We start from the raw sequence: 11,888 nt of genomic DNA, 5'->3' as shown, positions 1-11,888 counted from the left end.
CCTGCTCACCAAGTTCAAGGCGGTGCTGCAGCGCAATCCCGACATTGGTGTGCTGAGGACAGTGGCTTTGATCCTGGATGGAGATCAGCACGGATCTGAGGTTGGTGTGCCGGCTGGAGTCAAGCTTGCCGACATCCCCCTCTTGAGGTACTGCCCCATCGTCAGCGTCGACGTGGAAAGGTCCTTCTCCGTCTACAGAAACGTCCTCACTGACCGCCGACACCACCTCACCAAGGAGAACATTACCAAGATAATGATTTCGAACACCTACTTTAACCGTTCCTAAAAGGGTCTTGTCAATTTCTTCTAGTCCTCTACTTATCAAACAATGCGGTTGCAATAAAGGTACCTGAACGTCATTTTTTACCTGTTTACTAGCCCAGAGTGCTTAATGTTATGCAGGAAAAAGCTTACCATTTTTTGTTCTTTTTTTGACTGATTTCTGAAAAACTTGGTAATAATAAAAAATGAATAAAACGGGGGAAAAAAATATTTCGGGATTTTTTCACATTAAAAAAAAAAAAATTCCGCTTTTCAAAACATAAAAGGCCTATTGAAGGAACTGCGCTCCAACGCGAGTTGAAAGAATTGACGCGACCAAAGACGGAATTCGTCCGAGTTGCTTTATTGAAACAAAACAGCTCAGGTATTCTGACAAGCCCGTTTTTCGGGCAACAATATATATACACATTTATGTCGGGAAGTTTGCCCGGCAAAAGCTATACCGGGCATGCCCGGGTATCAAGGGCGAGCCTTGGAAAGGCGAGTCTGGACCTGCCCGGGCGTGTTTGGCTGCGGCCTGGCAAGTCGAGGCTGGGCATGCCCAGGCGCTCTGGGCGAGCACTGGAAAGGCGATAGCGGGCATGCCCGGACGCTCTGGGCGAGCCCTGGAAAGGCGATAGCGGGCATGCCCGGACGCTCTGGGCGAGCCCTGGAAAGGCGATAGCGGGCATGCCCGGACGCTCTGGGCGAGCCCTGGAAAGGCGATAGCGGGCATGCCCGGACGCTCTGGGCGAGCCCTGGAAAGGCGAGAGCGGGCATGCCCGGGAAAGACGAGACCGGGCGTGCCCGGGAGGTTCGGGCGTGCCCGGGAACAGTGAGTCCGGGCATGCCCGGGAGAGGCGCGTCTGGCCGTGTTCTGGCCGGTGCAAGGCGATTATGTACATCCAGCGGTAACCGCTACACACGCCCCTCCAGAATCGACCTGCACCGGCAGGGTCAATTTAAGGGGGGTCCGGATGACCCGGCCGAAGCGACCCCTGGAGGGTCGTGGGGAGGGGTCTGACGTGGTGGTGGGTGGTCGAGCGGGGGGAACTGTGGACGGGGGGCGGCCTCGCCGCGGAGGAAGGGCCAACCGTGGTGGTCGGTCGACGTCCATGTGCGCCGGTTTGAGGCGGTCCACAGAAATCCGGTCCGGCCGGCCGCCGAAGTCGACGATGAAAGACTTGTCGCCCCGTCGCAGGACCCGGAAGGGCCCGTCGTACGGCGGCCGGAGTGGCCCCCGGTGCGCGTCATGACGCACAAAGACGTACTCCGCTGTGCGAAGCGCCGGGGGGACGTAGGACTGGGGGCCACCGTGGCGGGACGTCGGCACGGGGGCAAATCGTCGGGCGGCCTCCTGGAGGTCCGAGCGCTGGCGAGCGGCGGACCAGGGACTGGTAGCGTCAGGCACGAATTCGCCCGGGACGCGGAGTGGCTGGCCGTAGACGAGCTCGGCGGCGGACGCCTGGAGGTCTTCCTTGGGGGCCGTGCGAAGGCCCAAAAGGACCCACGGCAGCCGGTCGGCCCAACCGTCGTCCTGAAGGCCGGCCATGAGTGCGGCCTTCATGGAGCGGTGAAACCGCTCGCACAACCCATTGGCTTGGGGGTGGTAGGCCGTGGTGCGGTGCAGCGTGACCCCCAACGAATGGGCGACCGCGCCCCAAAGCTCAGACGTGAACTGTGGGCCGCGGTCGGACGAGATGTCCGCTGGTGCGCCGAAGCGCGCGACCCAGGTGGCGATGAACGCCTGCGCCACGTCGGCGGTGGTGGTGGAGGTGAGGGGCACGGCCTCCGGCCACCTGGTGGTCCTGTCCACCATGGTGAGCAGGTGGGTGAACCCCCGCGAGGGGGGCAGGGGACCCACCAGGTCCACGTGGACGTGGTCGAAACGCCGTTCAGGCACGGCGAAAGGTGCCAGCGGGGCCTGGGTGTGGCGGTGGACCTTGGCTCGCTGGCAGGCCGTGCAGGCGTTGGCCCAGTCGCGGATGTTTCGTCGAAGGCCGTGCCAGACGAAACGCGCCGACACCAGCTTCTGAGAAGCTTTCCGGCCCGGGTGAGAAAGGCCGTGGATGGAGGCGAAGATGCGGCGCTGCCAGGAAACGGGCACGATGGGGCGAGGCTGGCCCTGGGAGACGTCGCAGAGCAGGACGGTGCCCGCGAAGGGGATGTCGGCCAGGCGGAGGCCCGTGTCCGCCACGCGGAGTGCCTGCACCGAGGCGTCGGTGGTCTGGTCGGCCGCCATGAGCGTGAAGTCCACGCCGAGGTGGACCGCGTTCGCGCTGGCCCGCGAAAGGCAGTCGGCCACGGCGTTGTCTTTGCCGGTGACGTGCTGGATGTCCGTGGTGAACTCCGACACGGCGGAGAGGTGGCGCTGCTGGCGGGCCGACCACGGCTCCGTGACCTTAGCCATTGCGTAGACCAACGGCTTGTGGTCGACGAAAGCCGTGAACGGGCGGCCCTCCAGGAGGTGTCGGAAATGGCGAACGGCCAGGAATAGCCCGAGCAGCTCGCGGTCGAACGTGCTGTAGTTTAACTCGTTCGGCCGGAGTTGCCGGCTGAAAAAAGCGAGTGGCTGCCAAACCCCGTCCACCCATTGCTCATGGACGGCGCCCACCGCGTAGTTGGAGGCGTCCGTAGTGAGGGCGATGGGCGCGTTGAGCACCGGGTGAGCCAGCAGCGTTGCGTCGGCGAGGGCCCGTTTGGCACTGGCGAAGGCCGCGTCCATGGCCGCGGACCAAACAATGTCATGCTTGGCCGGCTTGCCCCGGAGGGCCTCGTAAAGGGGCCGCATGAGCTGAGCAACGCGGGGCACGAATCGGTGATAAAAATTCACCATGCCGAGGAACTCTTGGAGGGCCTTGATGGAACGGGGACGCGGGAACGTGGTGATGGCCTCGACCTTGGTCGGCAGCGGCACGGCCCCGGTCTTGGTGATGCGGTGGCCCAAAAAGTCAACGGTCGTCGCGCCGAAGTGGCATTTGACCGGGTTGACAATTAAGCCGTGCTCGCTGAGGCGACCGAACAGTGTTCGGAGGTGGAGGAGGTGCTCGGCGCGGGACGTGCTGGCGACGAGGATGTCGTCCAGATAGACGAAAAGAAACGGCAGGCGCGCAGCACGCCGTCCATCAAGCGCTGGAACGCCTGGGCCGCGTTCTTGAGGCCAAACGGCATCCGCAAAAATTCGAACAGGCCGAACGGCGTGATGACGGCCGTCTTCGGGACGTCGGCCGCCCGGACAGGTACCTGGTGGTAGCCCCGTATCAGGTCAATTTTCGAAAAGATGACCCGTCCCGCCAAACGGGTGGAAAAGTCCTGAATATGCGGGATCGGGTACCTGTCGGGGGTGGTAGCGTCATTGAGACGGCGGTAGTCGCCACACGGGCGCCATCCACCCCCCGGCTTTGGCACGATGTGTAGTGGCGAGGCCCACGCGCTATCGGAGCGCCGCACGATGCCGAGGTGCTCCAACGCGTCGAATTCGGCCTTTGCCACGGCGAGCTTGGCTGGGTCGAGGCGGCGGGCCCTGGCGTAGACCGGCGGGCCCGTAGTGGGTATGTGGTGCTCGATCCCGTGCCGCACCGCGACGGCCGAAAACGTCGGCCGCGTGAGGGCCGGGAATTCCATGAGCAGGCGAGCGAACTCGTTCGTTGCCGGGAGGGCGCACGCCAGTTCGGTCGGCGCGGAGCTGCTCATTGTGCACGCCAGGGAGCTGAAGGTCTCGGCGTGGACAAGGCGACGTCGTTTGACGTCGACCAGCAGCCCGTGCGCGCAGAGGAAGTCGGCGCCCAGCAAAGCCACGGGGACGCTGGCGGTAACAAAAGTCCATTGAAAGCGCTGGCTGCCAAAGCAGAGGGTGACGACGCGTGGGCCGAAAGTGCGTATGGCCGAGCCATTAGCAGCGACCAAAGAGGGGCCGCAAACTGCGTCCAGCCTGTCCTGCTCGGAGGCAGGTATGACGCTCAGTTGGGCGCCGGTGTCGCACAGGAAACGCCGTCCAGACGCTTTGTCCCGAATAAACAGCAAGTTGCCCGAGTGGCCGGCGCTCATGGCTGGGAATGAACGCCGGCCCGGCCGTTTCCCGACCTGCCGAAAGTGCACGGGGGCCGGCACGTCCGAGCCTTGTGTCCGAACCTGGCGTGGTAATAACACCACGCCCGGTCAGGTGGAGGCCCCGGTCGTCGTGTCGGAAGCGGGCGGTGCGGCGTGGCGGCCGCCAGTTGCACCGGCAGTTCGGCCTCCAACCGCGCAGGGCGCTCGGGCGTCGCCTCGGACGGCGGCGGGCTCCAGGTAACCGCGCCGATGTGCTGGCCCGCCGAGGAGATCTTATCGGCTTCCCTGGCGAGGGCGCGGGAATCCGTGATCAACGTGCCAGCCAGGGCGAGGCGTACCGGGTTAGGCAGCTGACGGAGGAACAGCTCCCGGAACAGGAATGCCGGAGAGTGCTCGCCGAGCAACGAGAGCATATAGTCCATGCGCTCGGATGGGCGCGTGTCGCCGAGCTCGGGCAGGTCAAGCAAGCGCCGTGCGCGTGCTGCCGGTGAGAGGGCGAAAGCGCCGAGGAGGAGCGTCTTCAGCGCGTCGTATTTGTCAGCAGCCGGCGGGTGCTGGAGGAGGCTCAAGGCGCGGGCCGCGGTGGCGGAACCAAGCGCCGCCACAACATGGTGGAAGCGGGTGTCGTCCGCGGTGATGCCTCGCAGGGCGAACTGGGAGTCCGCCTGGGCGAACCAAACAGCCGCGTGAGCCTCCCAGAAGGTAGGCAGTTTAAGCGTCACTGCCGTATCCATGTCGGTAGGTCACCAATGAAGGAACTGCGCTCCAACGCGAGTTGAAAGAATTGACGCGACCAAAGACGGAATTCGTCCGAGTTGCTTTATTGAAACAAAACAGCTCAGGTATTCTGACAAGCCCGTTTTTCGGGCAACAATATATATACACATTTATGTCGGGAAGTTTGCCCGGCAAAAGCTATACCGGGCATGCCCGGGTATCAAGGGCGAGCCTTGGAAAGGCGAGTCTGGACCTGCCCGGGCGTGTTTGGCTGCGGCCTGGCAAGTCGAGGCTGGGCATGCCCAGGCGCTCTGGGCGAGCACTGGAAAGGCGATAGCGGGCATGCCCGGACGCTCTGGGCGAGCCCTGGAAAGGCGATAGCGGGCATGGACGCTCTGGGCGAGCCCTGGAAAGGCGATAGCGGGCATGCCCGGACGCTCTGGGCGAGCCCTGGAAAGGCGATAGCGGGCATGCCCGGACGCTCTGGGCGAGCCCTGGAAAGGCGAGAGCGGGCATGCCCGGGAAAGACGAGACCGGGCGTGCCCGGGAGAGGCGCGTCTGGCCGTGTTCTGGCCGGTGCAAGGCGATTATGTACATCCAGCGGTAACCGCTACACTATTTTCTTAACATAAAAATCCGTAGTCTACTTATCATTCTTTTGATGAATCAAGTTATACGTGGAGTATATAAATTGGAGTAAATTAATGTCGTTTTAGAGATTCAAGGTAGTTCTGCAGGTAGCAAGCAAACGGACAGGTTGTAAAAATCTGTCTTATGTTTTCATTTAAATTTGGGACGTCAATGACCTCATAAGTCAAATTAAAACATGACAACATTTTGGATTTCTATACATACTATAAAAGGAGCCGTATGCGTGCGTGCATCCGAGTGCTACCCATTGGTTGACAGTTCTCACCTGACTCCACCCACAATTTCTATACTACTGCCACCAATTTAGGAACCCTTTATAGCCCTTTAGAACTTCAGCCTTTATAACCAATTCCATGAAGCAGCACTTTTACTGCGGAGGTTATGCAGGCAGGTCCTTGCTATTATTTGCGACTATTTTCTCTTGAACTTGTGAGATGGACAGGTGAACATGACGGGTTTCTTTGAAGTCGGTGATGGCATGACAGGGGAGCAGAAAGCGTTAAATATTTTGCTGTTTTGACGTGGGAATGCGCATTTGCTTTTATGAGCAGAAGGAGGGTGGGAGTAAAGATGGTACAGTTTTGGAAGGGGGAGGTTGAGACTTCGGGGGTGGTAAAAGGAGGTTGAGGACTTCTGTTGGTTGGGGGGGGGGGGGTGGGGGGCGGCGGAGGTACCTGCTGTATGTGGGCACTGAGCTGTAGAAATCACAGGTCAAATGGCTTTTACCTGTCTCTCAAATCATCCTGAAGACATGAAAGAAGTCATCACACATGAAATGAACTACCATGTTGAGATCAGAAGTTTGTGATCCATGGAGTTTGCACCATTGCTGTGGGTGCGTCTGTGCCTCCGATGATGGGTTCGCCCACCTACCTCGCCAACGAGGTAGTGGGAGTAACTCCACATCACTGAACCACGGCCAACCACAAGTCTTATCAAGGTGGAAAGCCAACTTTATTCCAACTATGAAAAGCCAAACCAAATAAACTATCCAAAAGCAAAAAAGGAAACTTAGTACAAGCTATCCCCTGCCATAGAAATATAACTGTGACACACACACACACACACACACACACACACACACACACACACACACACACACACACACACACACACACACACACACACACACACACACACACACACACACACACACACACACACACACACACACACACACCAACCTTTAGCAATAGATGCAAAAAAAGATTTTTATTTTTTATTTTTTTTGTATACAGAATCGAGGCTCGTGAAAGAGCTAACACTTATCACACAAAAAAAAATCAAACAGACACAGAAAGTATATAATAAGGGGAGCGGTAGACAAGATTGGGAGAGAAGAGGAAGCACACAAACAACATTTGAGAGCAGGGACATCGGGAGCTCTGTGGGAAGGAGAGGGCTTGGGGGGAGGTGGGTGGGAGAAGTATAAAACACGTGGACACTGCAAGGACTTCCAGAAAAGAAGTTGGTATTTCAAAAAAGTGGATCTGGGGTGAAATTAGCGGGGGTAGAAAAGATCAAGGTTTTGGATGGGGGAAGATAAGAGATGGTGGTGAACAGCTGTTTTAAAGACCTGGAAGGAGGAGTGGGATTGAAGAGAGTGAGGGAGTTTGTTCCAGAGGCTGGAGAAAAGAGGAATGAAGGAATGAAGGTGAGCAGAGAGTCTTGATTTTGGCAGTTTAACCATAAGAGGGTTGCAGGCAGATCTTGTGCGACCTGTAGGAATATTTGGGGGACAGAGCCCAGAGAGAGCTGGGGGAGCAAGGCCGGAGAGGAGTCGGTAGAAGACAGAAAGACCACCAACCTGCCTGCAGTGAGTAAGTGATCGGATGTGAGCGGATTTAATTATCGGATGTAACTAAAGCAATGCAACTGTCGCCAATATGCCTCCGCAAAGTCCCACAACACGTAGATGCCCTCGTGCACTGTCATAAAAATAAACAAGTTTGATTTAAATCCCTTCAGCTGTTTTCAAGTATCACATTTTCACCAGCGATGACAGGTTTCACATCAATCTGTGAAGCGGTTTCAGAGAAGGGATTTTTTTTTTAATTATCAGCTTTCAAGCTAATGTAGCTGCCATACCACTTGACATATGACCTTAAAAAAAATGTACACTCTACATATGTATGGGTAGGGGATCATGTTTGTGAAGTTTCGTATTGATCGGATAAGGTTCGTTTTTTTTTCTATCCAAGATGGCTGCCAAACCACGTGACCTACGATGTCATCATTTTCAAACTATATGCAACAATGGTGTTCGATGATATTTGTAAAATTTCACCTCAATAGGGTAAGCAGTTTCAGAGATATAATTATTTAATATTTTCCTTCAATCCCATATGGTTGCCACACCATGTGACCAATGATGTTTTCGTGATAATCTTTTAATCGCCATGCCTAGTCGATGCCACATGTTTAAAGTTTCGAGTCAAATCGATTTGGTGGTTTGGGAGATGTTTTTAAAAAGGTTTTAGGTTAAATCCAATATGGCTGCCAAACCATGTGACCTATGATGTCATAACTTTAATATTTCAATACAAATGGGTCATAGATCATGTGTATGCAATTTCAAATTTTTAGGATAAGGAATTCCATTAAAACATTTTTCGCTGGTATACCACTTCACCTATGATGTTATCATTATCATGCTTTTATTTCCCATTGGGAGGACTTGACAATGTGCCAAGTTTCAAAATTTTCCATTCAGTGGTTTCCAAGAAATATATTTTTTAATTTTTTGGGGGTTTATTCCAAGATGTCTGCCATACCACGTGACCTATGACGTCACAATTATGATAAAAACATTCTGCATGTTAGATGCATTAGAGTTATATTTGAGATATCCCACAATGTATCTGTTTGTTTGTTTGTGAACAAAATATCTCAAAAAGTTGTGGATGGATTCGGACGAAATTTGGCAGAGATGTAGCGTATGGGACAAGGACGAAATGATTAGATTTTGGTGAAGATCCGGATTCATATCCGGTTAGTAGAATTTTAAAAGTGATTCTTCACCATTGAGAGATCAGGCCAAAAACTATAGATTGCGGGACATCTCAAAAAGTTATCTATGGATTTGGACGAAACTTGGTGGAGAGGTTGTGTGTGTGACAAGGAAGAATCGAATCGATTTTGGTGAAGATCTGAATATGGATTCCGATATGATAATTATTTAATTTTTGACGAAATTTTGATTCTTCACCATTGAATGATATGGCCAACAAGGCGGAGGTATGCTCTCTACTGAGAGCCGTTCTAGTTCCCAGTTCCCTCTTTCTTTCTCTTTCTTTCTTTCTTTCTTTCTCTCTCTCTTTCTTTCTCTTTCTCTTTCTCTTTCTCTCTCTCTCTCTCTCTCTCCGATCCATCACAACTCCTGGATGCAGGTGTTCTTCCAGTAACCACGTACTATCCTGATTAAATTACCAAACTATGGGCTGAATGCACACACCTCCACTATTTTGTTCCGCTATTCTACTGTTTGTGGAACTATCTTCAAAAAGACATTCAATCCCACTCTAGTCTCTCGAGGTTCACGCGTGTGGTGCACCACTATCTCATGTCACCGCCTATCCACAACCAATCTTTTCTACGCACAACAATCCTAGCTAATCCAACCTTGTGTTTCCTGCCCTCTCTTACATGTTCATTCATGCCCTTGCTCGCTGTGTCCAACACTGGATTTTCAAAATGACGTATAAATACCAACGAGGCCTTTTTGCACAATGCTAACGAGGCATGTGCGTTTTCAGTGACTCGCTTCTGCTTGTGCAGGCACTTTTAAGCTGACATCGCTCGGGCGACCTCTAATTCAAATTGTCGTTTAAACATAATTTTTAGCATTTCAAGATGGTTATATATAGCCATAAATGTTGTGTTCTTGGCTGAAATTGTGACATGTAAATAAAGGAAACATGAGAAATATCTGTGGATAAGAGGTGTCGAGTTCCCATCATTTCCTGTTAATACAAGTGAGCAACGGGAGATACATACATACGCAGGTGAACAAACGCCCACTTCTCCTTTTAGCAACAGATGCAAAAAAAAAATCTATCATTTCTCTTGTGGTCCTGGAAGCAAACAAGAAATCGATTTATGGGAGACCGCATGGCTCACACAGTCCCCAACTGCCCCTAACATGAAGTGGCTGTTGTCCACTGCTTCGAAGGTAAATGCAGGGTTGTGGGCATTTGCGGTGGTTGTGTGATGAAGGTCTGCATCTGTGGGATGGTGGTTAAGCAATCAGGATCGAGCAGGGGTGGTTTGAGTGTGGCGATAAATAAAAGTGTGAGGTGGGTTGCTGTTTCTTCTTATGGAGGAAGGTAGTTGTGGTACGGTGGTGCGTAGATGGTTGGGAGATTAAAGTGGTTGATGCGGTTGCCTATAATGGCGGTGACCGTTGGAAATTGGCACGCGATTTGAATCCCGTTCTGGCGTGAATATGCAAACGAGCTGCACTTCCTTAGTGGTGGTTCTATAGGGACAGCTCTTTATTTTAAAGTAAATTATAGAATAAAGAAAGAAAATCCATAGCTAATCCCACACAATGCATAAATTACCCATAAAACCCACTACACAGAAGTGAGGCCTATCTGAACATTTAAGAAAGAAATAACTAACTCATGAAAACTGTGTTGGATGCCGTTGCTTTGGAGAGTGCTGGTTCGCAGAACCGCAGCAATATACAGACTTGGCATTTAATATGGAATATATATTTTTTCTTGACTTGGGTTTACTTTCTGAACTCGGTATATCAATCTGGTGAGTTTCTTTTACGCTTCGGTGATTTCTTTGTTAAAAGAACCATGTCACTGATTGTCTGTCGCAGCAAGAAGTCAATAACAGGATTATATCACAGGTGGCGTGACAAAATGTACGGACAGGTACATTTGACGATTGGCTTCACAATCGGGTATATAAGGGTTGTTGCGTTCTGTATTAGTGGAAAACAACTGCTGCACGTCTACAAAAGTTATTGCCGCTTCCCCTGGAGATGGTCCGTCATCTCGACAATGCTGTTTGTCATTTAGTGGTGGCTTTACGAAATTCCAGCATGAAACAGCGTGCTATTGCTCGGCAGTATGGCATCACTCAAGGTCAGGTGTCAAAGATCCTGAAACGAAATGCTCAGAGGGGTGTCCCTACTCCAATACTGAGGCCAGGACGTCCCCGCAGAACCACAAGGAGGGATGATCGCCAGCTGCACCGGTTAGTCCGCAATGGCCGTACCAAGTCAGCTAATCGGCTTAGGGCTGAGTGGCAGCAACCGACAAATGTGCCTGTATCCAGAAGGCTAGTCAACCAACGAATGGTTCAAGCAGGCTATCATGCCAGGCGTCCCCTGAGAAAGCCACGTCTGACCAGACAACACCGCCAGCGCCGATTGCAGTGGGCCAGAGAGCACCGTCATTGGCAGCCAGGACACTGGAATCACGTGATCTTCAGTGACGAGTCTAGATTTCTGGTCTATCGTCAAGATGGCCGCGTCCGAGTGCGCAGACAAGTGCATGAAGCCTACAACGAAGATTGTGTAGTGCCAAGAGTCCAAGCTGGAGGTGGTGGGGTGACCGTTTGGGCTGCTTTTCATGCAGGGGGCAAAACTGACCTGGTTGTTCTGAATGGAAACCTGAACCAGTTCAAGCACAGGGCCATTCTGGAAGAAACATTGCTTCCATTTGCTCGTGCAGCCTTTCGAGGAAACCTTGTCTTCCAAGATTACAATGCACGGCCTCATCGCGCTCGCATGATCCAACACTTTCTTGCTGACCGTGGTGTAGAGCATATGGAGTGGCCTGCCATGTCCCCGGATATGAATCCGATAGAGAACTTGTGGGCAGAATTAACGCGTCAAATCAACCACTTGGACCAGCAGCCGACCTCTGTGCGTGAATTGCAGCAGGCTATTGTCACTGCATGGCAAGCGATTCCTGTCCAAACCTTGGCAAATCTCGTGAACAGCATGCCTCAACGTGTACGTGCTCTCCTGAATGCTCGTGGGGGTTACACGAAGTACTGAACTGTAATTTTACTGTCCGTAATCCCAGTCGTAATTTAACTTTTGTTTTTGTTAAAAAAAATTTGGCTAATGTGCAAAATAAAGAGATATTTCTGGAAAACGCACAGAAGTTTAACACAGTACTGTCCATGAATTGAGTTCGATATCAGTTTACATCACTTTCAAGGATCAATTTATTTGATTCGAAATG

The sequence above is a fragment of the Myxine glutinosa genome, chromosome 11, assembly GCF_964187855.1.
Source record: "Myxine glutinosa chromosome 11, kmMyxGlut1.1, whole genome shotgun sequence".
Taxonomy (NCBI): domain Eukaryota; kingdom Metazoa; phylum Chordata; class Myxini; order Myxiniformes; family Myxinidae; genus Myxine; species Myxine glutinosa.
Note: the sequence above shows the minus strand (reverse complement) of the source record.